The following is a 22,102-nucleotide window of genomic DNA, read 5'->3' on the forward strand; positions in this document are numbered from 1 at the left end:
TGTCAGATGTGATTAAGAAGTAGGTGTGTTTTTGCCCTGTTTGAGCAGTGTGCCATGACCTGTGCAAGGTCTCCAAGGAACCACAAATCCATCAAGATAAGGGCTGGGTGCACATCTGTGCCAACAGGAAGCAAGTGATGTTATACATTCTCCTAGTGCATACGGGAACATTTACCAAAACTGACCCTAATCTCAGTCACAGAGAAGTCTCAACAAACACCAAATTATTTACATAGCTCAAACAACATTATCTGTCGAAACTACAAGAAAAAGTTAAAAACTCTTTAGTAAAAGACATAACCAATAACCCAATGACTCTGTACTTTTGATTCAAACAGAAATTTTTAAACAGATTTTTAAATATAAACATAATCAATTAACCTAGTTACCCAGGAAGCCAAGATCTAAAGATTGAGGTTCAAAGTCAGCTGTGGCAGTAAAGTCTGTGAGACTCATCCTCAAAATCCAGAGGTAGAACTGTGGCTCAAATGGTAGAGTACCAGCCTTGAGCAAAATAAACAAAAACTATGGGGCTGGGAATATGACCTAGTGGTAGAGTGCTTGCCTCATATACATGAAGCCCTGGGTTCAATTCCTCAGCACCACATATGTGGAAAAAGCCAGAAGTGGTGCTGTGGCTCAAGTGGTAGAGTGCTAGCCTTGAGCAAAAAGAAGCCAGAGAGTTCAAGCTCCACAACTAGCAAAACAAAACAAAAAAACTAAGGGGTGGTACCCAGGCCCTGAATTCAAACCCCACTACCAGCACAAACATAAATAAATAAGTAAATAAGAAAACTAGCAGCATTAGGATAGCATTAGGATAGGTAAAGACTTTGCTTTAGACTCAAAAAAGAAATTCTTCCAATCACAATATAAGCTCCAAAATTCTTGGCCAGATAGGAAGTAAATCATAATTATGAGCTTTCCCCACTTTGTAACATTCCATCTCTTAGCTTGAAGATAAACTACACCATGTTCCACAGAAATTGCTGGAGCAGGGCTGGGGATATGGCCTAGTGGCAAGAGTGCCTGCCTCTTATACATGAAGCCCTGGGTTCAATTCCCCAGCACCACATATACAGAAAATGGCCAGAAGTGGCGCTGTGGCTCAAGTGGCAGAGTGCTAGCCTTGAGCAAAAAGAAGCCAGGGACAGTGCTCAGGCCCTGAGTCCAAGCCCCAGGACTCTCAAAAAATAAAAATAAATTAAATAAATTTAAAAAAAAACACCTTTAGAAATTGCTGGAGCAGCCTCCTATTTCCCTTGTTTGCACCTTGCAAAGACAGAAAGAAAAGAGCAAAGAGAAAAGGGAATTACCAAACTCCAATGATAGTAATGTAAATTGTATAGCTGCTGGGAGACCAACTGGCAATATCCTCTAAATTGTATATATGTACATACATTAGGACCCAGCTGTTGTACTTTCAGGAATTTGTTCTTAAACAACAACAACAACAAACAAACAAACAAAACAAATCTGGCTGGGCACCAGTGGCTCACACTTGTAATCCTAGCTATTTAGGAGGCTGGATCTGAGTATCATGGTTCATGGTTCCAAGCCAGACTGGACAGGAAAGCCTATAAGACTCTTATCTCTAATTAATCACAGAAAAAAAGCTGTAAGTGGCATTATGGTTCAAGTGGCACAGCATTAGCCTTGAGCACAAAGGAGCTCAGGGACAGTGCCCAGGCCTAGAGTTTGAGCCCTAGGACTCAGGGGGGAAAAAAAAAGCACATGTTTACAAGAATAGATACACAAAACTGGTCATGATAGTGCCTTTTGAAACAATAAAAAAGAAAGTTACATTAATTTCTATCAGCAGGGCACTTAGTTAAGTAATGCATACAATTGACTTCTATATCAGCAGCTCGCAGCTCTTTTATCCATAGATCCAACCAACTAAGGATTGAAGTTGTTGAGAGAAAAAGTGCATCCAAACTGAATGTGTACAGATGTTTAATTCTTGTCATTGTTTCCTAAACATTGCTGTATAACAACTACTTACACCAGATTAGGTATTATAAATATATAATATTATATAACTATATAATATTATATAATATATAATTATATATTATAATTAGATACGTGTTATATATTATATACTTACATAATACTTACATACTTTTATTATAAGTATATGAGAGAGTGTGAGCAGTTACATGTAAATATTATGCCATCTTACAGAAAGAACTTGCTTCTGAGGATCCTGACATCCAATCCCCTATCGTTACTGAGGGATGATTGTAATCAGAGTTCTAGGCCACCGGCCAGACTCCAAGGGTTCCACATATCAGGTCTAGCCACTCATTCCATTGTGCCAAATAATTAGAACAACCTTGGTAAAAGGCAGAGAAAGAAAATTCATTAATCTGCACAGGCAACCATAGGAAGAGGCAAAGCAAGCACTTCAGCCCATCTTCAGAGTACAGTCTGGAGCTTTAGGTTTAAATAGACAAAGAATTGGAACCGGGTCAAAAGGTATGTATAAACAGTCTCAGTCTCAGTGTAGCCTGGTTGAGCATTATCATAGTACTGGTTCTGCAAAGGGTACTAGAGAAGTTACAGTCACTGTCATCACTTGAGGGGAGCAGTCATGGTGCAGCTTCATAAGTAATTGTCTGCTTTGAGGAAAAGTCTATCATGGAGACTCTGCTGGTCTTTTTTTTTTTTAAGTAATTCCACACTAGTCTTATCAGTCCTGGATCTATCTATATGTATGTATATATGTATCTATCTATCTATCCATCCATTCATCTATCTACCCATCCACCCACCTATCTATCTCTCTACCTACCTACCTATCCATCTATCTATCTATCTACCTATCTATCTATCCATCTATCTATCTATCTAGATATCATCTATCAGTCCTGTCTCTCTGGATGCCAAGGTGGTTGCAAGGTGAATGAATGGCTCAGAGTAAATACAGATTCTAATGGAGATAGAGATGTCAAGCCTTTTTCCTTCTTTTAGTTAATTTGTGGGCCCAAGTAAGGAGTCAGTGCTTTCAGCAAAAAGTCTCTATGTACTGGGAGAAAGCAAAGAAGGGATGACATTACCCAAAATAGAAATGTACTCATTACCTAACTTACGAAATGATAAACCCTCTGTACAACACCTTAATAGTAATAATAAAATTATATATTTTTAAAATCTTGACATACATGTTATATGACTAGAAATATATATACATAGAGAGAAGGTATATTACATAGTGAGTAAAATGAATGGACTTATGCACATATTTTAACAGAGGCAAATTTTTTAAATTAAAAATATAACCTTGTAATAGTTGCAAAAAGATACCCATAGGATAATATTTATATAAAAGTTTTGGCTGGGGCTGGGGATATAGCCTAGTGGCAAGAGTGCCTGCCTCGGATACACGAGGCCCTAGGTTCGATTCCCCAGCACCACATATACAGAAAACGGCCAGAAGCGGCGCTGTGGCTCAAGTGGCAGAGTGCTAGCCTTGAGCGGGAAGAAGCCAGGGACAGTGCTCAGGCCCTGAGTCCAAGGCCCAGGACTGGCCAAAAAAAAAAAAACAAAAAAACAAAAAAAAAACCTTAAGTGGATCTGTGACTCAAAGCGGTAGAGCTCTATCCTTGAGCAAAAGAGCTCAGGGGCAGTGCTGAGTTCAAGTCCCACAACCACCCCCAAAAAGAAAAAGTTTTAAGAAGTGGGCACCAGTGGTTCATACCTATACTCCTAGCTACTCAGATCTGAAGGTCTTGGTTCAAACCTAGCCCTGGCAAGAAAGTCTGTGAGACTCTTCAATTAACCACTACAAAACCAGAAGTGGAGTTGTGGCTCAAGTGGTAGAGCACTAGTCTCAAGCAAAAAAGCTCAGGGACTGTGCCCAGGCACTAAGTTCAAGACACCCTTCCCCCAGCCACACACATACACAAAGTTTTAAGAACAAGTAAAATACTATTTATTATAGATTCTGATAAACAGATAAACACATAGATTTAAAACCTGGATGGAAAAATTGAAACCAACTTAAAAACGGAGATTCTCCAGGGAAAGAGGAAAGGAAATAAGATTGATGTAATAAATAATAATTTAATATATACTACACTTTGATGCCATCTAGGGGTTTGGATTTATTTTCTCTGCCCACTAAAGAATTAAAAGGCAGGAATGTGTTTAAAGCAGACAACGCAAGTTTATTTAAAAGTGAAGGAAAAGTAATGAAAGTGTCCATTCAGAAAGAGGCCCCAAAGAAGAGTGCAGTGGAGTCCTTTCAGAGGGTGGTTTTCATAGTACAGGCTCCTCCCATCTCATCCCCCTTGGGCTTTGCACTAATTGCTTAATGGGCAGTGCTTATGCCACGCCACATCTTTTTATTGGTGGGGCACCCAGAGCATTATGGGAAGCAGAAGCTCAAGTTACTATGGAATCCAGATGCTCCATGATGGGCCATGTGTTATCTGTCATGTGTTATGTATGCCATTTTTTATCCTATCCCACTAACAGCAATCCTTTTCTTTCCCTCAAGATGGGAATTATACTTTTGTATTTAATTTCATGAAGGAAGAAATAAATATAACTGAGCGGTGTACATGAATGTCTATATTATCCTATGTATTTCCTTCATACACTTGAAATAGTTACGATATTCTTTTTTAAATAGGGAAGCCAGGCACTTATAATCCTAGCTACTCAGGAGACAGATCTGAGGATTGCAGTTCAAAGCCAGCCCAGAAAGTCTGTGAGACTCATTTCCAATTAACCATCAGGAACAAGAAGTTGTGTTGTAGCTCAAAGTGATACAGTGCTAGCCTAGTGCAAAAGAGCACAGGGACAGTGCCCAGGCCCTGAGTTCAAGCCCCATGACCAACAAAATAAAATTAAATAAATGAAATACAAGATGAAAGTAGAAAAATAGTACATACTTGGTCTTCTTAAACATTGAAGAATGTTCTTCTAATGTTTTGTAAACAGCTGTCCTGACAGTAGGTGTCTGTGGCACAGACTGAAATAGAGGTAGGGAGTGGAACCTGAGCTTCTCTTGCCTGCAGTCCCTCCAAAGTCAATGTTAAGGTTTCCAAGAGAGATTGCTGGTTTGAGCTCCTAGGACACAGCACAAATGTGAGGAGCAGAGGTGTGAAAAGCCAGAATCAGAAGCCAAGAAATGATACCACGAGTTGGCGAAGTGAACCAGGAAGATGAAAACTTTAGTCCAAGAATTTAAAAGCAAAAAGGGAGATGTTATGTACAAAATCTAGAGATGAAGACAGAGATTGACAAGGTTTTTGTGCAGACTGGTACATCAGTTCCATGTGAAGGGGCCGGAATGGAAAGAACAGGAGACTTCTGTGAGAAGTAATAGCTTTGGGGCTGAGAATGTCTAACTCCTTTCATTTTCCAGGCAGCTTCTTTGCTGGGGCTTCTTGCTCATGAGTCTCAGCATTTCTTATACATTTGGCTTTGCATTGTGGAGTAAAAATAGATGTCTTCCCAGAGGCAAGTGGCTCACCCTTATAATTCTAGCTATGTAGGAGGCTGACAACTGAAGATCTCAGTTCACAGCCAGACCCAGCCAGAAAAGTCCCTGAGATTCTATCTCCAGTTAACTAACAAAAATCTGGAAATGGTAAAGCACCAGCCTTGCGCAAACAACTAAGCATGAGGCCCTGAACTCATACCTCAATACACACACACACACACACACACACACACACACACACACACACACACACACACACACACGGCTGTTTTCATTGGTAATTAAGAGTTGAAACTCCAGGCCTGGGAATATGGCCTAGTGGCAAGAGTGCTTGCCTCATATACATGAAGCCCTGGGTTCGATTCCCCAGCACCACATATATAGAAAACAGCCAGGAGTGGTGCTGTGGCTCAAGTGGTAAAGTGCCAGCCTTGAGCAAAAAGAAGCCAGAGACAGTGCTCAGGCCCTGAGTCCAAGCCCCAGGACTGGCAAAAAACAAAAACAAAAAAACAAAAGAGTTTAAACTCCAGTTTAGGCATACCATAAATTTAATCCTGAATCTAAAACACAGTGACTGTGTGCTGTTTGAAAAGTCATTCTAAGGCTGGGAGCATGCCGTAGTGATAGAGTGCTTTCCTAGCATGCATGAAGCCCTGGGTTTGATTCCTCAGTACTACAAAAACAGAAAATGCTAGAAGTGGTGCTTTGGCTCAGGTGGTAGAGTGCTAGCCTTGAGCAAAGAAAGGATTGGGGACAGGCACAAGCCCTGAGTTCAAGCCCCAGGACTGGCAAAAAAAAAAAAAGTTGTTTTAATTCCTCTGGGGTAATGAAAGAACCTCTTCCATCGTTAAGGAATTAATTAGCAACATGGTACCCAGCACATGAACCAGTCTTGACTGTTTTCTGTGAAAACTAGTAATTACATTATGGATCTGCAAATGAATTCTGTTAGTCTTCTCAAAGAAGGATATATGAATATGTTTCACCAAGTGTCTTTCTTTTTCCAAAACAACATGTATGTGTATATGTATGTGTGTGTGCGCATACACATGCACACTAGTAATGGGGTATGAACTCATGACCTGGATGTTGTTCTTTAGCTTTGTCATTCAAGGCTAGTGCTCTAACATTTGATCCACAGCTCCACTTCTGATGTTTTGGTGATTAATTGGAGATAAGAGTCTCAAGGACTTTTCTGCCTGGACTGGCTTCACACCATGATCCTTAGATCACAGCCCCCTGAGCAGGTGGGGTCACAGGCACGATTTACCAATGCCTTGCTTAAGAGGGGATACTTTTAATCACTCAGTTAACAAAAGGTCTGCTGAGAAGCAAGTTCTTTTGTCCCCAAATGGGGCAACATGGTATTTCCAGGCAGCAGAGTCCTTGCCCTCTGCTCTTAATCATAACAGATTCCCACAGCCTTGTCAAACCAGTTTGATTAGAACACAAGGTTCTGAGGAATCTCTTTTAGTTTCCTATTTAGTCCAATCTATAAGCAGGAAAGGTTGATTTGAACACTTAGTTTTAAAAAATGTAAGACGAACTCTATTCTGAAACTAGATGGTAATGAAAATTGCACAATGTTGCTAATATACTTGATGTCACAAATAGTATGTGTATGTTATGTGTATTTTGCCATAAGACAAAGAGAAATGGGAGGGGAGAAAAAGAAAATTATGCAATGTTAACCCTGAGATCCACAAAATAATCTACCAGTGCTGGGGTTGATCCATTCTCAGCATCTGTTGTCCCAGAAGGGGACTAACTATAACTATATATGGTGAACTGTGGCTCAAGCTACTGGGCGGTGGAGATTGGGAGATAGTGGTTGTAGATCAGTGGTGTGTGTGTGTGTGTGTGTGTGTGTGTGTGTGTGTGTGTTTTCTAAGGACCTTATTTCACTTAGTGTCTGGTATGGTGGTACACACCTGTCATCCAAGCAATTCTAGGAAGAACTAATAAGAGGATCATAGTCTAGTCCTGTGTAGAAATAAAATGAGGCCCTATCTCAAAAAATCAGTGACACAAAAAAGTCAGGTTGAGTGCTTCAAGTGGTAGAGCACCTACCTAGTAAATGTGGCCCTTAATTCAACCACTAGTAATAGTAGTGGCAATAACAATTATCAACACGGAATCAAGCTCCAATTTCAGTAAAGAACAGAGGGGAGCCAGGCACCAATGGCTAATATTGCAGCGAAGTCCATGAGAATGTAATCTCCAATAAACCACCAGAAAACCAGAAGTTGTGCTATGGGTTAAAGTGGTAGAGTGCTAGCTTTGCGCAAAAAGGGCTCAGAGACAGCACCCAGGCTCCAAATTCAAGCCCCAAAACCAAAAGGATAAGAAAGAAAGAAAGAAAGAAAGAAAGAAAGAAAGAAAGAAAGAAAGAAAGAAAGAAAGAAAGAAAGAAAGAAAGAAAGAAAGAAAGAAAGAAAGAAAGAAAGAAAGAAAGGAGGGAGGGAGGGAGGGAGGGAGGGAGGGAGGGAGGGAGGGAGGGAGGAAGGAAAGAAGGAAGGAAGGAAAGAAGGAAGGAAGGAAAGAAGGAAGGAAGGAAGGAAGGAAGGAAGGAAGGAAGGAAGGAAGGAAGAACAAAGGAGAAGAGCTGGGATGTAGTTTAGTGGCAAATGCAACATCCTGGGCTCAACCTCCAGTACTAAAAAAAAGAAAAGAAAAAAATACAATTAAAAACAAACAAAGAACAGAGGAGATAAATACTAACTTATGAATGAGCTGAGATGCATAGAAGACATAAATATATTCTGCATTAAAAAAAAAAAAGTACCAGCTAGTGGCTCACACCTGCTATCTACTCAGGAGGCTGAGTTCTAAAGATTGCCATTCAAAGCCATCTCCAGCAGGAGAGCCTCCAATTAACCACCAAAAAAGCCAGAAGTAGAGCTGTGGCTCAAGTAGTAGAGCATTAACCTTCAGCATAAATGTCCAGGAATTGTGTCCTGCCCTCAAAAAAGGATCATGTCCCACAGTCCCACGTGCATGGTGAAGTAAACATGACCTTTAGTTTATGAAGGTGTACTCAACCCTGGATTTGTACAACTTCTAAGAAGCTGTTGTACAGAGGAATAGAAAGGCACAGTGCCTATGTGCATCTAATCATACAAAATAACATTTCTCGAAATGAACTTCAGGAAATGAAAACAAGAGGTGCTTGTTTTTTCTTTTTTGCTATTTTTGTTATCTTTCCTTTTTGTTCTGTTTGTTCATTCATTGGTCTTTAGAAGTGAAAGGAGAGGCACAGAAATGGAGAGACAATGGATGAACAAATGCAGCAATGGTACTCACTGGACACTCTGTTGAAAATAAACTATACAACTTATGGGTGGGAATGGGAGGGAAAAAGTAGGAGAGAGGGAAGGAAGGGGTGACATTGTTCAAAAAGAAATGTACTCCTTCCTTGACTTATGTAACTATAATCCCTCTGTACATCACCGTTATAATAACAATTAAAAAAACTTCTAATAAAAATAAAAGCTATTGTGTAACCTGGATTCAGGCTTATGGAAATAAAAGAAAGATACTGTGTTCAAATGGTGCTACTTTTTTGCCAATGGTACTGAGAACATCATTCATTCATCTCTCAAGGTCCTCTGATGTAGGGCTTATATTCCAAGAACAACCTGAAATTTTCCAACTGTTCTTTTCTTTTCCTAGAATTCATGTTAAGGACATGTTTTGGGCTTCATAGGATTCAAGTATAAATGAGAAGGGGCTAATTAAGAGATTTCTGACATATAAGCTCTCTTCTGCTATATGTTAAAAAAAAGTTTCTAAACTGATTTGTCCCATGTGGATCACTTTTGATCTTTGAGGTCTAACAAAGGAAGGGAAAGTCTTTGTAGGAGAAAGGTGCCCAAATCTATTTCAGCACAGTCATGTGTTGCTTAATGAGAAAGACAGGGCTTGAGAAAGGCAATGTTAAGCAATATTGTTATTGCGTAAATATGATAGAGTGTACTTAAGCAATGGAGATGGCCATGACATTACTAGGTGATACAGCCTCTGGGACCACCATGGCCCATATGGCCCATGCTTGACAGAAATGTCTTTACAAAGTGCACAGCTGTAATGCCATAATCATGACTGAGAGATTGCATTGTGCTCCACACTCTGCCAAACTCATTGCAACTGTTAACCACAATCTGATCTCAAGAGGTACTATTATCATCCACAATTTCCAGATGACAATGTAAGGCTTGAAGCTATTGAGTAACTTTCCCAGTCATCTGGCAAAAAGTGGCTGAGCCAGGGTTAGAACTCAAGGTAGTTATGGCTCCAAATCTTGTGTTCTTAGCTGCTAAGCTATTCATCCTCTCCGTTCCACCTGAGTGAAAAACTGATTCTGATCATTTTGTGTATATGTGTGCCAGTACTGGAACTTGAAGTCAAAGCTTGAGTGCTGTTCCTTAGCTTTTTTCTCTCGAGGCTGGTGCTCTACCACTTGAGCTATATCTCTACATACAGTATTTTGGTGGTTAATTGGAACTAAGAGTCTCATAGACTTTTCTGCCCAGGGCTGGCTTTGGACCCTGATCCTTATTTCTCAGTCTCTTGAGTAGCTAGGATTACAGGTGTAAGCTACCAATGCCTGGCATTGATCTTGACCATTTTTGCTCTACCTTTTGGTTCTGCCTTCCTCTAGTTTGGTCTCAGGTCAGCTTTGGTCATGTCGTTGCAAAGACAGCCCAGCAGCTCTGGACTTGGAGGATTCTTAGCGTCTGTGATTCCCAGAAAAGGAATAGATATGCTTGTCCTGGGAGCTTTCCATGCATAGTGGATTCCTGCAAAATAGTTAACAGGTCTTCCTTTTTCTTTGTGGAAATGAATTAGGAGATGGCATCTATTCCTCTGCATTGGACCTGTGATGATCTCTCTCTCTCTCTCTCTCTCTCTCTCTCTCTCTCTCTCTCTCTCTCTCTCTCTCTCTCTCTCTCTCACACACACACACCTTGCATGGTTTTGGCCTATATAAGCTTTGTGTGAGCTGCATTCAGGGCTGCTGGTCGTTAAGAGTCCACCAGAAGTCTTCTGGCTCTTCAACAATAACTCATAATTTGGCCTTTTAAGTGGTAGCTTCTCTGTTTCTTGAGACTGAGCTTCCTTACAACAAGAGCAAACACTTTACCACTTCTGTCTTTTTGGTAGTTAATTGGAGATAAAAGTCTCATGGACTTCTTGTCCAGGCTGGCTTTGAACCATGGTCCTCAGATCTCAGCCTCTTGAGTAGGTAGGATTATAGGCGTGAGCCACTGGCACTCTGCTTTGAGATGGTCTCTTTGGCAGTTTCTTATTCTGGGATTTTTAGAGTTCAAAGCCAGCCCAAGTAGCCTAACTGGAACCTATGTCAATAAATAAGTAAATAGGTAAATAATGAGTAAAGAAATAATTATTTGTTAATTTGCTGTCTTCCAACTTCATTCTCCAGATGATTGCAAAAGCTCTTAAAAATCATTAAATATAAAAGGATAGAATACTGATGAAAAGTTAGAAATAAGTATCAGAATAGTAGTTTATTAATCTGTAACTTAATTACAACATACTTTGGCTTTGAGTCTTGATTTTTAAAAGCAAAGGCTAGGGCTGGGGATATAGCCTAGTGGCAAGAGTGCCTGCCTCGGATACAGGGGGCCCTAGGTTCGATTCCCCAGCACCACATATACAGAAAACGGCCAGAAGCGGTGCTGTGGCTCAAGTGGCAGAGTGCTAGCCTTGAGCGGGAAGAAGCCAGGGACAGTGCTCAGGCCCTGAGTCCAAGGCCCAGGACTGGCCAAAAAAAAAAAAAAAAAAAAAAAAAAAGCAAAGGCTTTATTTTGACATTGATTTTTTTTTTCAGCTTGTATCTTTTTTTTGTTTTTTTTTTGTTAGCCCTGGGGTGTGAACTCAGGGCCTGAGCACTGTCCCTGGCTTCCTTTTTTTGGTGACACAGTTTTGTTTGTTTTTGTTGCCAGTCCTGCGTCTTGAACTCAGGGCCTGAGCACTGTCCCTGGCTTCTTTTTGCTCAAGGCTAGCACTCTGCCACTTGAGCCACAGTGCCACTTCCAGCTTTTTCTGTTTATGTGGTGCCGAAGAATCGAACCCAGGGCTTCATGCATGGTAGGCAAGCACTCTACCGCTACGCCGCATTCCTAGCCCCCAGCTTGTATTTTTTACCTAAGATAATCTAATGCCAGTGTTCTAGAAGCAATAAAATCTGTGAAATTGGCCAACGGTACTTTTACCACCAACAGAAACATTCATATCTCACTGGCACCTTTAATTTAATTTTAAGAAGTAGGAAGGATCCTAGAAAAACCTTGTTGGATTAAATTGGTGGGCTTAAGGCTAAGAATCTACCTGTTGTGTGTGTGAGATCAAATGGTCACCATGGAGATCAGTAAGTAAAACTAGGAAATAGCTGAATCAGATTTGCTTCAATGAAAGAATGTTGATACCAGCCCCCTCTCCTAATCACATCCTAAGAGACATTATGAGTCTTCTCTCCTCTTTATCTGCCATGGCCACTCCTCCTTGCCAGTAATTAGTGGTCAGATTATGGTTAGGACTTCTCCATAGGGGTAGAAAAACTCTGGACCACAACCAAACTGAGGCACCTGCATACTGGCAGTGAAAACCTATTTGTCCTTAGTCTGACAAACTCCTATTTAAGACTTTATGCATATGCACTGCATCTCATACATATACTTAAAACTGTGAGACAGCAACCTTGTACATGCACAGATACCCTCCAAAAATTTGTCAAGTCCTAACCCCTCATTTCCCTAAAATTAGCCCACTATCATTACTATGCACTCCTCCCACACTCTCCAAACCCTAGAAAGCTGACATTTTCTTATAACCACATGTTTACTTTTGAGACAACTAAAGCTCATTTCTCTTACTGGTATACATTCCTCTCTTTCTGTGTCTCTCTATGTCTGTGTGTGTGTGTGTGTGTGTGTGTGTGTGTGTGTGTGTGTCCATTAAACTCCTTGCTTTGCTTTGCCACTTTTGCGTCTCTCTATGTCTCTGTGTGTGTGTCTCCATTAAAACTCCTTGCTTTGCCACTTTTGTGTATGTGTCTTTATTCAATTCTTTGTTGGAAATAAGGTGCTATTATTATACCCATTTTACTGACAAGAAACTGAGGCTTAGAGAAGTGGTCTACACGGGCTGGGGATATGGCCTAGTGGCAAGAGTGCCTGCCTCATATACATGAGGTCCTGGGTTCGATTCCCCAGCACCACATATACAGAAAATGGCCAGAAGTGGTGCTGTGGCTCAAGTGGCAGAGTGCTAGCCTTGAGTAAAAAGAAGCCAGGGACAGTGCTCAGGCCCTGAGTCCAAGCCCCAGGACTGGCAAAAAAAAAAAAAAAAAAAAAAAAAGAAAGAAAGAAAGAAAGAGAAGTGGTCTACTCAGTGACATATTGAGTAAAGGGTCTGAAGCTTAGTGTTTAGTCACTATAGCTGGTATATAGTATTAATATAAAAAGAAAGATAGCCAGATTTGGTGATACACTCCCTGATTCCAGCATTTGGGGTATGGGCTCAGGCAGGAGGATCAAAGATTGTTTTGTTTTCTGTGCCAGTGATAAGGCTTGAACTCAGGGCCTGGGCAATATTCCTTGGGTTTTTTTTTTTCACTCAAGGCTGGCATTCTGCCAATTGAGCCATAGCTCCACTCTGGCTCTCACAGTCTTTCCTGCTTGTGCTGGCTTCAAACCATGTTTCTCAGATCCTGGCCTCTTGAATAGCTAGGGTTATAGATGTGAACCACCTACACAAAAAGAAAAATTTAAGAATAAGACATATGAGGGCTGTGAATATGGCCTAGTGGTAAAGTGTTTGTCTCCTATACATGAAGCCCTGGGTTCGATTCTTCAGCACCACATATATAGAAAAAGCCGGAAGTGGCACTGTGGCTCAAGTGGTAGAGTGCTAGCCTTGAGCAAAAAGAAGCCAGGGACAGTGCTCAGGCCCTGAGTTCAAGCCCCAGGACTGGCACACACACACACACACACACACACACACACAAAAAAAAAAAAAAAAAAAAAAAGATACTGAAGTGCCAGACTTTGAAGTCAGGCCCCATTTTACCAGGTGAACCCCATTTTAGAATCGAACCCTGAGCCAATCAGATTTGTACCTGTATCCTAATCTTGCTTGCTTGCTTGCTTGCCTGATTGTTGTAACCTTGTTCTTTGCCTTTATAAGCCCTGTGTAATCACAGCTCGGGGCTCCTTCCTAACCTCCGCTGTGTCGGTGGGTAGGACAAGGCCCGAGTTGCAGCTCGCTTAAATAAAGCCTTGCCTTGCTTTTGCATTTCGGAGTGTCTGAGTCTCGGTGGCCTTCTTGGTGGTGGTCTCACGACTTGGCAAAACAATACAAGCTGAAAAAAAAAATCAATGTCAAAATAAAGACATATGAATGTATATGCACTTGTATATAGGTTGTGTGTGTGTGTGAGAGAGAGAGAGGAGTGAGAGAGACAGAGACAGAGACAGAGACAGAGAGAGATACTTTTCTCATCTAAAGAGGCTATCATTTGCCCCAGGTCTGGAGTTGCCTTTAAAACTGACTTCTTGGTTTGAAGAAGCTTGCCACAATGGGGACTTGCTTTATATGTAAGGCCATTTTTCACTTAATAATCTTGTTGCTGTGTGTTTTGAGGCAAGCTCTTGCTACTTATATTGGTCACCATCAATTATACTCAGTAACTGCCTTGTTGAATGGCAAGTCATGTGTACAGCTACTTACAGATAATTTGTTTTGTTTTGTTTGCCAGTCCTGGGGCTTGAACTCAGGGCCTGAGTACTGTCCCTGTCTTCGTTTTGCTCAAGGCTAGCACTCTACCACTTGAGTCACAGCGCCACTTCTGCCTTTTTGTATATATGTGATGCTGAGGAATCCAACCCAAGGCTTCATGTATATGAGGTGAACAATTTTACCACTAGGCCATATTCCCAGCACTACAGATAATTCTTTTTTATTTCACTTTAAGATCTTGCTATCTAGCCAGGGCTGACTTTGAACTCCTGGTTCTTCTGTCTCAGTCTCCTGAGTGCTGGGATCACAGGCATCTGCCGCTAACAGTTGATCTTTATGAAAGCTAGGGTTACATGTATAAGCCCCACGACTTGCCTTAAATCTGTCTGCTAATGTGTCAAAGGGAAAGTTTTGGGTTCTGTGTAGTAATACAAATTGAGCTTGCCATTAACCAGCCAATGTGACCTTAAAGAAGGAGTAGAAATGGCTTTCTAAAATTTTATTTATTTTTTTTAATTTGTTTTGTCCTGGGGCGTGGACTCAGTGCCTGAGCACTGTCTCTGGCTTTTTTGCTCAAGGCTAGTACTCTACCTCTTGAGCCACAGCGCCACTTCTGGCTTTTTTCTATATATGTGGTGCTGAGGAATCAAACCCAGGGCTTCATGTACACGAGGTGATCACTTTACCACTAGGCCATATTCCCAGCCCTTTCTAAAATTTTAGTGGCTTAGACTGTTCACAGCTTAGAGGGGAAGTATTACTATCATAATGGTACTCTGGAAGGAGGGTGTCTTTCTTTAACTCTGTTCAGGAGAATTTCAGGGTGATGACTGGGTCAGAACTTGAAGCAAACATTTCTGTGTTTTCAGCAGACAGTGGGCACTAGACCCTTTCCACATCTAGTATTGCCCAGCAATGGCTGAAGGGCCAGAGGATGGTCATGAGGATCAGTGTGAGCGTTGCTTAAAAACTGCTTTCTTTTTTTTCTTTCTGAAAAACATTACTTGGGCCTATAAATTACTGGGAACAGGATAAAAGCAAGGCATCTGAGACTTCCCAATTATGTACTTTCATTCTTTGTCTCTAGCCATTCTTTCCTGCAGTCATTTTCTCACCATTTTGGAATCCAAGAAGGTTCCAGATCATCTTGCATCAATGACTCTTATAGTAACAAGGCCCTACTTGAGCAAGCCTGAGACAATGGACTGTCAGACCACTGATCCCACCTCAGATTACCTCTGAACACACTTGTGACTCTTCCCGTCTCACTCTCTGCCTGAAATGTTCCCTATTTAACCTAAAGCAAAGATCTGTACTCTAAGAAGGCAGCTGAAGATGTACTGAGTGCTGTCTTCCTGTAGCTGCCACATAGTCAAATTCCTTTCTCTGCCCTTCTCCATGTCTGTTATCCCTGAACTTCTATTATCTTCATTAGGTATATGGAGGCCAGTGGCCTGATCTAAAATATAAAACTTGGAATTGGAGCCAAAAGCTCTACCTCATGGGCATATTCCTTAGCATGGTTCAAATACCATGCTGCAGGGTAACAGCAAGCAACAGACCCAGAGTGGCACCACAGAGAATGGAATCTACACAGTCCCAAGGACTTCAGCAAAGAATTCTGCAAGTCTACTTCCTTTCTATTGGTCTTTTAAGAGATGTGACCTAGTTGGGCTCCAGTAACTCACTCATACCTGTAACCTTAGCTACTCAGAAGACTGAGATCTAAGGATTACAGCTCAAAGTCAGCCCAGGCAGGTGAATCGAAAGACTCTTGTCTCCCATTACACACACACACACGAAGAAAAGCTGGAAATGGAGTGGTGGTTCAAGTGGTAGAGTACTAGCCTTGAGCAAAAAAGAAAAAAACAACTCAGAGAGAACACTCAGGCTCTGAGTTCAAAGCCCAGGGCTTGTGCACATGTACACACACATACATACACACACACAGAAATGTCCTAGGTCACAGGTGTGTGACCTGCTTGACCATTATCTTGGTCTTTTTCCCTTGGAGGAGTTCTGGAGAATGATCACTTTATTACTGGAGCAGAATAGGAACAAGGTGGTCTCCCGTGTTTCTGTTTTCTTTCAGATAAGAAGGGGATGTCTATCTGAGGGTCAATTTGCTGTCTATAGTGAATTTTCTCTTTCCTCCTTTAGTCCCAGGTGATTGCAAGGAGACTGAAAAAGAGACTAGCTCAGATCAAAGGGAACAAATACAAAGCTGAGGAACTTTTATGGAGCCCAGGAAAAGCATCCTTTAAGTTGTCTCTTACAATCCCAGCACCAGGGAGAAGGAATTAGGAGGATAGAAAGTCCAAGGATAGCCTATGCATTGAGACACTCTCCAAAAAACACAAGAAAAAACACATACAAAGCCCACACAAACAAACAAAACAATATCAAGCTAGCTAACTAGTCTTCCTTCACTACTTTTAGCCAGGACTGGTGGCTCATACCTATAATCCTAGCTACTCAGGAGACTGAGATCTGAGGATCAAGGTTGAAAGCCAGCACAGACAGAAAAGTCCATGAGACTCTCATCTCTAATTAACCACCAAAAAGCTGGGGGTGGAGCTGTGGTTTGAAGGGCAGAGCACTAGCCTTGAGCAAAAAAAGCTCAGAGATAGTGTCCAGGCCCAAAGTTCAAGCCCCAGGACTAACACAAAAATAAACTTGTAATTTTGTGTCAGGCATGATAATTTGTGTCTATAATCCCGACTACTCAGGAGGGCCATATGAGGTAAGGGAGGTGGGAGTAACATAATACCTAGGCAACCAAAGGTAGCAGGACTCATTTTCAAAAGCAAAATAAAAACAAAAGAGCTTAAAATGTGGCTCAAGTAATGGAGGTATGGCTAGCATGCTGGAAACCCTAGGTTCAATTCCCAGTAACACACACACACAAAACTTTAATTTTGAATTGTGTGTGTGTCTGAGTGTGTGTGTGTGCGCGCACGTGTGCGTGCTGCTGGTACTGTGGTTTGAACTTAGCTTTTGTCCCCATTCTATCACTTGAGCTACACTTCCACTTTTGGGTTTTTGCTGGTTAACTGAAGATTCTCAGGGATTTTTCTGCCTAGCCTGGCTTTGAACCATAATTTTCAGAACTCAGACTCCTGAATAGCTATAATTACAGGTGTGAGGTATGAGCCACTAGCCACAAGTTTCTTGAACTTTTTTTTTAATTAATTAATTATTTATTTTTGAGCGTGTAAGGTTCTCCGGAAAGGAACGCACCACATGGTTCAGGCAGAAAGGAGTTTATTGGGAGGAAAGCAAACTTCCAGCCCACACAAAATAGAGACATGGGGAGACAGAGGGGAAGGAAGAAGGGAAAAAGGGAGAAAAGAGCAAGAGAGAGTAAAAGAGAAAAGGAAAGAGAGCAGGAACCGTGTTGAACCAGATTATATAGAAAAAGGTGGGAGATATGGCCAGGTGGATTGGATCTGACCTCAGAAAAGGGGGAGGTAATTGCCTCCAGGTGTGCCAGTTACCTAGGTAACTCAGGTACTGGGGGCAGACTTAAATGGGTGGGGGGCATTTTTATGGAGCCCTCCCGGGGAGTGGACCTTACAGAGAGGATATTTGGATATGAGCTTCAGCATTCTGGACATTTTGATAATGTGTTCTTAGATGCCTTGAAATCTGGACTTCAATCTCCACCCAAACTTTCTACATAATCAGCCCATTTTAGCATTTGGGGCATCCCCAGCTTATCTGCTTCAAGTTGGACTCATGCCACTTCTCAAATTTCCCTTTATCCTCAGGCCACTTGTCTGAGTCAGTACATTGCTCAAAACCCTGAGCATTTAGTTTATTCGTTCTTCAGTCTCATTTCAATTCTTATCCTGTTCCACTCACAGTTGACATCATTTGGCACATACAAAGACAATCTGGCCAGAGTTCTGTGGTTTATGCCCATAATCCTAGCTACTCAGGAGACTGAGATTTGAGGATCATGGTTTGCCAATACAGGCAGGAGAGTTTGTATCTTATTTCCAATTAATGGCTGAAAATGCCAGAAGTGGAGCTATGACTCCAATGCTAGAGTGCTAGCCTAGAGCAAAAAAAAGTTCACGTACCCAGGCCCTGAGTTCAAGCCTCAGGACTGGTGAGTGTGCACACACACCACAAAAGAAGACAGTTCAAAACAACAAATGTAGACCAAGGTTCATTGCTTTTCCTCCACTAAGTAGAGCTTGTTGGGAACTTTAAAATCAGAAATCAATGGTTTGGGATTTCCGATAACTGATATGAAAGTAAAAGTGCTGCTAACCACTGTTTGTGTTTCTGTTTTTGTTGCCTGGAGAGAAGGAAATGTTGGCTAGAGCTTCTGTTTGCCTCTGAGACTTGAGACCAGCCTTGTTGGCTTCTTCTGCTCATAACTAGTGTTACTAGGGGAGCCTTTGCTCTTGAACGCAGCCATAAGGGAATTGCAGTCTTTACCCTGTCACCTGCTAGCTGTATGAACGCAGGGACATTTCTTAAGTTCTCTAACATTCAGTATTTCTGTCTATAAAATAGGACTGGTAATAATAGTGATTGGAAGAAAATTAGATCATATATAATCAGCCTGCACAGTACTTGATAAAAAAACATAAATACATCATAGAAAGTTACCGAGTCTTTCTTCGTGTGTGTGGGGAAGGGGGTACTAAAGCTTGAACTCAGGGCCTAGGAACTGTCTCTTAGCCTCTTTCCCCTACCCTTCTTGCTCAAGGCTAGTACCCTACTACTTGAGCCACATCTCCACTTCCAGCTTTTTTTGGTGACTGGAGGTAAGAATCTCATGGTCTTCATTGCCTAGACTGGCTTCCAACTGTGAACCTCAGATTGAAGTGCCAGACTTTGAAGTCAGGCCCCATTTTACCACGTGAACCCCATTTTACAACGCAAACCCCACTTTACCACACGAACCTAAGATAAGCAGGCCCTGTGAGCAGACCCAGGACAAGCCCATTAGAGCCCAGTCAGTCTAGAACTCTAACTGCTGGGAATGCTTAACTCTGACCACCCCTAGAATGCCTCGAACCCTGAGCCAATCAGATTTGTACCTGTGTCCTAATCTTGCTTGCTTGAACACCTGATTGTTGTAACTTTGTTCTTTGCCTTTATAAGCCCTGTGTAATCACAGCTCGGGGCTCCTTCCTAACCTCCGCTGTGTCGGTGGGTAGGACGAGGCCCGAGTTGCAGCTCGCTTAAATAAAGCCTTGCCTTGCTTTTGCATTTCGGAATGTCTGAGTCTCGGTGGTCTTCTTGGTGGTGGTTTCGTGACTTGGCACAACAAGATCTAGCCTCCTGAATAACTAGGACTCCAGCTAGCACCTAGCTTGGATTGTCTTTAAGGCTGTTCACAGCCCTTAAAAAGTGATCAGTGGGGCTGGGGATATGGCCTAGTGGCAAGAGTGCTTGCATCGTATACATGAGGCCCTGGGTTCAATTCCCCAGCACCACATATACAAAAAATGGCCAGAAGTGGTGCTGTGGCTCAAGTGGCAGAGTGCTAGCCTTGAGCAAAAAGAAGCTAGGGACAGTGCTCAGGCCCCGAGTCCAAGCCCCAGGACTGGCCAAAAAAAAAAAAAAAAGTGATCAGTGAGGGGCTGGGCATGTGGCTTAGTGGTAGAGTACTTGCCTAGCAAGCATGAAGCCCTGGGTTCGATTCCTCAGCACCACATAAACAGAAATAGCTGGAAGTGGTGCTGTGGCTCAAGTGGTAGATCACTTACCTATCATGAGAAAGCCCCTGGGTTCTATTCTCTGTACTGAAATAATTCAAGGCAGGGAGGGAGATAACAAATTTTGTTTACTGAAGTAAAGTAGAAATGGAAAAAGAATAGTCATTCTAAAACCTAAAGTTAACTTTGGACTTTAGACACATAAAGCCTCATTGGCATATGACCTCAATCTTTTTTGCAGAGAGAAGTTTAGCCCTTTGAAAATAAAAATGATTTTGAAGATTGCTCTAAGAATGAGTATAGGGTATTATATATACTGAGATAGTCTTCTGCTAAGCTTTCAAGTCCACAGATGTCTCCAGACAAAAGATCAAAAGATAAGGTTTTTCTTTTTATTTTCTTTTGTGTGTGTGCGCGCATGTGCGTGCGTGTGCATACGCATGCACACACTGCTACTAGCATTTGAATTGAAGGCCTAAGTGCTATCCCTTAGTGTTTTTACTCAAGGCTGATGCTCTACTACTTGAGTCAGAGCTCCTGAGCTTTCTTGCTCAGACTGGCTTTGAACCTTTATCCCCAAATCTCAGCCTCCTAAGTAGCCAGGATTACAGGCATGAGACACCAGTACATATTCATCTTTATGGAGAGAATTGCACTCATACTCCATTGTTTGTATACATTATATATGCATACCACATCTTCATGCATTCACTTGTTGATGGGAATACACACTAATTTCCCAAACTGCCTATGGTGAATTGAGGTGCCAGACTTTGAAGTCAGGCCCCACCACGTGAACCCCATTTTAGAATTAAACCCTGAGCCAATCAGATTTGTACCTGTGTCCTAATCTTGCTTGCACACCTGATTGTTGTAACCTTGTTCTTTGCCTTTATAAGCCCTGTGTCATCACAGCTCTCGGGGCTTCCTCCTAACCTCTGCTGTGTCAGTGGGTAGGACGAGGCCCGAGTTGGCAGCTCGTTAAATAAAGCCTTGCCTTGCTTTTGCATTTTGGAGTGTCTGAATCTCGGTGGTCTTCTTGGGGGTGGTCTTGCGACTTGGCACAACATTTGGGGGCTCGTCCGGGATAGCCCCAGAGACCCCGAGATCCCAGACACCGAAGGTAAGAAAACAGCGCTGTTCATTTGTCTTGTCCTGTAATTTGTCTGTTTGTCTGTTTTGCTTTTGCTTATACTTGTAGGGTGCGAGTCAGTTTGGTTTTTGGCTGGACCAGGAGGGCCTCCTAAACGAGACTCAACCCGCCCACCTTGTACTTGGGTCTGCTCCTTCTGCTTATCTGGCAGGAGGTTGTGGGCCAACTCGGGTCCATTCCTTCTGCACCCTTGTAGGAGGTTGTGGGCCAGCTTGGGAGATCTCCAACTCGTAGCTTTTCTTAGGCCTGTGTGTTTTCCTCCTTTTGTATTACATCTGATCAGAGCTATGGATAATGTTCTATCTTGAGGACCTCCATCTAGCCCCCTAGACTTGATCCTAGCTCACTGGAGGGAGGTTAAGGAGATAGCTCATTTTTGTGTGTTTCTTTCTTGCACTGTGCCTGACTGACAAACGGATGATGGGGAACGTTCCTTCTACTCCCCTGGACTTGACTTTAGCTCACTGGAAAGATGTACAGGTGACAGCCCACAATCAGTCAATCAGTGAGAATGTCCGCAAAAAAGAACTCTAGGGGGACCCCCACCCAGCCTTCTTAAGCAGAAAATTGTTTGGTGCGCTAAAATGTTTTACTAAGACTAAAAATGTTTTACTAAAACTATCAAGCCCTGGAAAATGAGGTTGGAGAATGCTAAAATCATTTGTTAAAAGTTTTTGTCTTAAAATGTATGGCCGATGCTTATTCAGCGCGCTTTAAGATCTTTTGAAAATGTATGTGTGTGTGCATGTGTGAGTGTGAACATGTTCAAGACTGCAGTATGATGCAAAACTAAGTTTAAATTCAAAGGTCTTCATGCCATGCAGTAACTGGGACTGAAGAAAAAAAAAAAAAGAGGCTCTTTTGAAACAAGCAGCCCGTAAGCAAAGGGCGGCACCTGGTTTCAGAATGCTTGTGAGCTTCAGTTTTTCCGTTGCAGATAAAAGCTAAAGTGTTGTGTTAGTGTTAAAAAGGCTTTGGAAATCAAGAATACATTTCTAGATAAGAAATTTGGAAGTAAAATTGTCCTAATAATTATTGCAAAGTGAGAAAAGGAGA

The 22,102-nt window shown here is 41.9% G+C and overlaps 1 long non-coding RNA gene across 2 annotated transcripts; it reads right to left on the bottom strand.

The window, feature by feature from the left end:
• Nucleotides 1–477: 477 nt before the first annotated feature.
• On the bottom strand, nt 478–17,752 carry LOC125362181. 2 transcript variants are annotated; one of them, XR_007213032.1, is made up of 3 exons: nt 17,456–17,752; nt 14,476–14,481; nt 478–504 (listed from the first exon to the last, which is right to left on the bottom strand). It is a non-coding gene; the product is annotated as an uncharacterized LOC125362181 (long non-coding RNA). The 2 variants fall into 2 exon arrangements; XR_007213033.1 differs by lacking the exon at nt 478–504 and adding an exon at nt 5,601–5,615.
• Nucleotides 17,753–22,102: the final 4,350 nt, after the last annotated feature.

Source organism: Perognathus longimembris, chromosome 13 (assembly GCF_023159225.1).
Source record: "Perognathus longimembris pacificus isolate PPM17 chromosome 13, ASM2315922v1, whole genome shotgun sequence".
In the NCBI taxonomy this organism is placed as follows: domain Eukaryota; kingdom Metazoa; phylum Chordata; class Mammalia; order Rodentia; family Heteromyidae; genus Perognathus; species Perognathus longimembris.